The sequence below is a fragment of the Rhamphochromis sp. 'chilingali' genome (assembly GCF_963969265.1).
Source record: "Rhamphochromis sp. 'chilingali' genome assembly, chromosome: 1".
NCBI lineage: Eukaryota > Metazoa > Chordata > Actinopteri > Cichliformes > Cichlidae > Rhamphochromis > Rhamphochromis sp. 'chilingali'.
The window spans coordinates 53,843,784-53,849,788 of NC_137929.1; the positions used below are offsets into that span (position 1 = coordinate 53,843,784).

The 6,005-nt window shown below is 39.2% G+C and overlaps 1 protein-coding gene across 1 annotated transcript in view; it reads right to left on the minus strand.

Moving 5' to 3' along the window:
* LOC308408916 (sterile alpha motif domain-containing protein 3-like) overlaps positions 1-6,005 on the minus strand; it is a gene marked incomplete at its 3' end in the record, with an annotated part of 264,006 nt that overhangs the window by 60,777 nt on the left and 197,224 nt on the right. The gene's annotated exons all lie outside the window — the stretch shown is intronic.

A 6,005-nucleotide genomic window follows, 5' to 3' on the forward strand; every position in this document is an offset into this window, starting at 1 on the left:
AACTGAACTTCAAAACAGAGCTACCTAGATCACTTAAATTACATGATTGAAAGCATATGTGTATTGTTTGTGTATTCATACACAAGCACTCATATATATTCAAATAATTTAAAAAAAAAGTTCATTTACCTGTTACTACCACACACCAAATCTGGTTGTTGGTACTTCCTGGCTTGTGTAGCCACTAGGTAAAAAAAAGCTCAACACTGCCCCCTAGCATCCTGGAGCACTTCTGTTGTATTTTGTACATGTTTTGGAGTTTGTACCTGCTTTGTCTCTAGGGCCACCGTAAATTTACTTTTATTTATTCACTCCACATAAAATGTAATAAATAAATCATATTATACAAAAATCAACTATTTACATTTCAACTTTTAACTAATTACATTTTCAGCTTTTTCCTCTTAAACCAATTTAAAGTGAAACAACACAAAACACTGCAAACCACAACACAATTAAATCTAAATTAAAATATGAAAAAAAAAGAAGATGCACATTCTCTGTCATATGGACCTGCATGAATAAACTTTCTGAATCCTTTATCATCTGCAACTGAAAATAGTTGTGGATGATTACTATACCTTTCTAATGTGACGTTGTTGTCCCTGGCTGAGGGTGAGGGTGAGAGAAAGAAAAATACACAGAGCCGGCTCGCGTCATTCACTTCAAAGAGTCGGCTCTAAGAGCCGTTTCGTTCGCGACCGACACATCACTACTATGTACTGTATGGTAGTTATGCTTATATTTCACACAGTTTTAGTTCATATATAAATCAGTGCGTTGTTAAGTTAGGTTGATATTATTGTACAGTTTGTCTTAGGTTGTTTAGAGCTTTTTTAATGTATTGTTAAGATAGGTTTAGAGTCCTGATAAACGCAAACATTTAACCCTGAAGCCCTTTAAAGTATCCAGTTAAAATGGCTTCATAGAGCAAATGTGTCAGATATGTAATCGCCAGAAAGGTTGTATTATACAAGCACACAGCAAACAGTTGGTGCCCAGGCTGAATGTTCATTAGATTTGAATACTGTATTCAAATGTTGTCCATGTAATGTGGATACCTCATGATGCAATTAAATATTCCATCCATCCATCCATTCGCTTCCGCTTATCCTTTTCAGGGTAGCGGGGGGCGCTGGAGCCCATCCCAGCTGTCATAGGGCGAGAGGCGGGGTACACCCTGGACAGGTCGCCAGTCTGTCGCAGGGCCAACACACAGGGACAGACAACCATTTGCACTCACATTCACACCTAGTGACAATTTGGATCATCCAATTAACCTATGCCCACAAGCTGCATGTCTTTGGACGGTGGGAGGAAGCCGGAGTACCCGGAGGGAACCCACGCAAACACGGGGAGAACATGCAAACTCCACACAGAAAGACCCCGGCCTGATGTTGGAATTGAACTCAGGACCTTCTTGCTGTGCGGCAACAGTGCTAACCACCGTGCCACCGTGCTGCCCCAATTAAATATTATAATGTAATAATGTTTTATATTTGCAAGTTTGTGTTTTGTTTGTGCACACCCTGCCCATCACTTCATTCAAGCAGAAAAGGGTTAGGACTTGTCAGGTAAACACCTGTAAAAAGCACTATTTAAATAAAGCCAACATCACCCGCTTTTGATGTAATGTTTGTGAGATTACATTAAAAGATTCATTAAGTACTAGTTCTTGAACTATCTCCACCAACAGCTTGAGTAATGCATTTTTTGTCTTTTATTGTCAATGTTTTAGTGTCATGTGCAATATAACGAAACATGTTTTCCTGTAAAATGACTAATTTCCTTTGCTCTCAGCAAAAATGCCAAACACAAAAAAGAAACCACACATAAAGTAGGTAAATATAATAAACGATATTTTAAAAACAATAGAAACACTTATATAGAGCTGAACAAAGTTCAAGAACAGAAATACAATAAAAAATATAAGATGTATATAAATGAAATAAAAACCATCTTAACTGACAAAAGGCTGTTTAAATTTGTATACAACTTAGAATACAATTTGGAACGCTACATCAGCATGTGCAGGAGAGAGACAGCAGTGAGCGCATGAGTTATGCATGAGCAAATTGTGAAAAAATCAACAGTTATAAGACAATCTTTAGGTGTTGCCCAGCTAAAGATTGCTGTTGTTGTGCATCCTAAAATTATGAAACACATAAAGGACTGGCTACCAACCAGTGCACTATGTGCCTACATGACATTGTTTAACCAGAACACACACCTCCCTTTGATTGCAGGTTATTTGAATCCTGTCAGATATAATGGATTGCTATAAAGAAGCGTAGCGACTGGTATGGAAATATGTCAATTATGGTCAGTCAAAAAGGCACTTACAATACAAAGGCCTTTTATTCAGCATTCATAAACAGTATGTTTAGGTATTGTAAAACTAGCTCTAAACCAAATTTACCTACTCAGTTAGTTTGCTCAAAAATTACATTAATCCTCTACAAAGTCAACATAGTTAGTTGCTGCTAGCATGTCCGTCAGCAATTCAGTACGCATTGCATTCTGACGCATAGGATCCCAAATGATTTGAAACGGAAATTTACAAAAGCCCACTGCTATCCAGCTGCTGTGACACATGAACATTAAAGCAGGCAGAAACAGCATCAGTCCACATTTGGACTGAACAACAGACTGTTGAGTGGGTAAATTACACATAAGAGGAAACAACATAACTGAGGTGAGAATTTCATAATATAGTAAATATTTTCAAAATGGAATTTGTTCATTTTTGTACAATAAGAAAAGCAAAACTAAGCTTCACTTTTCTAAGGAGCTTTAAAAGAATAACGAGAGGAAATGAAAATAAAATTGGATGCAGTCAGTACCAAAATTATAAAAGCACTGCGACCCTTTTCTCTTTTGTCTGTTTTGTATTGCTTTGTTTTACATGGTTAAAAATATTTTCTTTTTCATGTAAAATTTCTTCATGAATTTCTTGACTGTCTCTTTCAACCTTCTTCACTCCATCTCACTGCTGTTTTACCCTTCTAATTACTTTTGCTTCCTCAGACCTACAAAGTATACAGAACAAATGTCACGTAACGATACCTCCAGCTATCAACTTGATGACGACTGCTTCAGCTACACAGCTAGCTATAACATGTTCATTGCCATCAATGCATCAAGAGTCATCCTCCTCCTCCCTCTCTCCACCTTCATCCTCTACCTGGGTCACCAGCAGTGGAAGAAGCACGGCTCAGCAAGCCACTCTGACAACTTCACCTACCACATGGCTGCCATGGAGCTGATTTGGGTCCTGGGGTTATTTTGCAACTTCATTGCCTTACACACTAATAACCCAGTGATGAAAACAGCAGGCTCTGTTGGTTCTTTAATTACTTACTATGGGGAGACTCTTTTTCATGTCTTGACCTGTGTAGAACGCCACCTGGCTGTTGTCCACCCAATAATCTACCTGAGTCTTAAAAATGCCCGTGGCGTCAGGATTAGAAACATCAGCATTGGCTGTGCTTGGCTGTTGTGTTTTGGACTGATAGGGATCCACAGGGCTTTAACAAGTAACAGCAATCTCATTCTTTTGTTTATCTTTTTGTCTCTCTCAATAATCCTCACATCCTTTTGCAGCCTCTCTGTTCTCTTTGTGCTGATTTTCCCAGGGCCAGGGAAAACAAGCAGGAAAAGGGACCAATCTGACCAATCAAAGCGCAAAGCTTTGTACACGATTACAGCTATAACCTGTGCACTGTGGCTGTGGTTTTTTGGGCTTCTTATTTCCAAAGCTCTGAGAAAGTCACAATTTCTTAGCAGTAGTGCCAAATGTATGGCGATGACAAGCGGGGGCTGGTTGAACCTGCCCAGCTCTTTAGTATTATTTATGCTCTACCTACATAGGGCAGGGAAACTGTCCTGCTCCTGTTTAAAACACCACTGAAGACTAGGATTTAGTATACTGTATCAGACCAACATACAGTGTTGTGTAGTAAGGGAATACACATATTCAAAATACAAAATATGAATAACTGCATCCCATTACAGTTACTAAAAAGGTGGTATTCAGGATAATTCAGTTCAATTCAATTTTATTTATATAGCGCCAAATCACAACAGTAGTCGCCTCAAGGCGCTTTATATTGTAAAGTAGATTGTACAATAATAGATACAGAGAAAAACCCAACAATCATATGACCCCCTATGAGCAAGCACTTTGGCGACAGTGGGAAGGAAAAACTCCCTTTTAACAGGAAGAAACCTCCAGCAGAACCAGGCTCAGGGAGGGGCAGGGCCATCTGCTGCAACCGGTTGGGGTGAGAGAAGTAAGGTTAATAACAGATATGATTCAAAAAAATCAAATCAAAATTTATTTATATAGCACATTTTTAAAACCGAAGTACACCAAAGTGCTTTCCAGTAAAATCATAATACAGATAAAATCACAATATAAAATATAAATTACAGATATAAATAAAATAAAATAATTACATAATCTAAATGCAAAGCCAGATGTAAATTACCCTAATTCGCCTTGAATGCCAAGTTAAACAGATACGTTTTTAAACGTGATTTAAAAGACTGAGTGGAATCTGTTGCGCGAATATGAAGAGGAAGAGTATTCCATAACCTGGGTGCAGCAACGGCAAAGGCACGGTCTCCTCTGGTCTTCAGCCGAGACCTAGGTTGCACAGTTGGCCTGATGATCTTAGTGCTCTCTGAGGGCTATACAGACAGAGGAGATCAGCTAGGTAGTCAGGTGCCATATTATTTAGAATTTTATAAGTGAACAATAAAATTTTAAAATCAATTCGGTATTTAATAGGAAGCCAGTGTAAATTTGCCAGAACAGGTGTGATAGAATCGTACTTTCTAGTGCTGGTCAAGAGACGTGCTGCGGCATTTTGGACCAGCTGCAAACGCTGAAGAAGAGAAGATTGTAGGCCCAAGTAGAGAGAATTACAATAATCCAGTCTTGAAGTGATGAAAGCATGAATGAGTTTCTCCAGATCTTTGTGTGGTATGTAAGGTTTAGCCTTAGAAATTAGGCGTAGTTGGTGAAAGCTGGTTTTTACCACAGTAGAGACCTGTTTATCTAGTTTGAAAGAACTATCCATGAAAACTCCAAGATTCCTAGCAGCATCAGTGAGGTGGTTAGCAACAGGCCCGAATGTGCCAGTCAGTTGTCCCAGAGGCATATTTCTATCAAAAACAATAATTTCTGTCTTCTTTTCATTTAAAGTAAGAAAGTTACGTGATAACCAGTCTTTGACATCGCTCAGACAATCAAACAGAGGATGTAGTGAAGATGAAACATCCCCAGTCAGGTGGAGGTAGATTTGAATATCATCGGCATAGCAGTGAAAAGAGACATTATGTTTTTCAAAAATGATTCAATGCAGAGAGGTCTATTAACACATAGTGAGTGAGAAAGGTGACTGGAAAGGAAAAACTCAATGCATCAGTCATCCACCCATTAACACACTGGTGATGGCAAGCTACATTGTAGCCACAGCCACCCTGGGGCGCACTGACAGAGGCGAGGCTGCCGGACACTGGCACCAGCAGGCCCTCTGACCACCACCAGTAGGCAACAGGTGAAGTGTCTCTTGCCCAAGGCCACAACGACCAAGACTTTCCAAGCCGGGGCTCAAACTGGCAACCTTTCGATTACAAGGCGATCGTGGCTCAAGAGTTGGCCCCTGGCTCAAGGTAGACCAATGCAGGTATCACCAGCAATACAGGATAGTGCTTTATTTTTTATGGCTTATTTAGTGAGTTGTAAATACACAAAATTGACAATAGATATTAACATTTTACAGTTTGGATTTTACTTTAGGTGGCACCATCTTGGACCTCTAACTCAGGGTATATTGGCTGGCTCCTTCCGTGTGGGAAATGTGATTTAATAGGGCATTCCACGTGATTAGCAGTAATTGGTAGCTTGGAAAATTGATTGATGATATTATTGTGTCTGTTTTGGGTTGGGCCTGGGGGCTAATTAAAGTAATTAAAAACTCTAATTTAAATTGATTTGA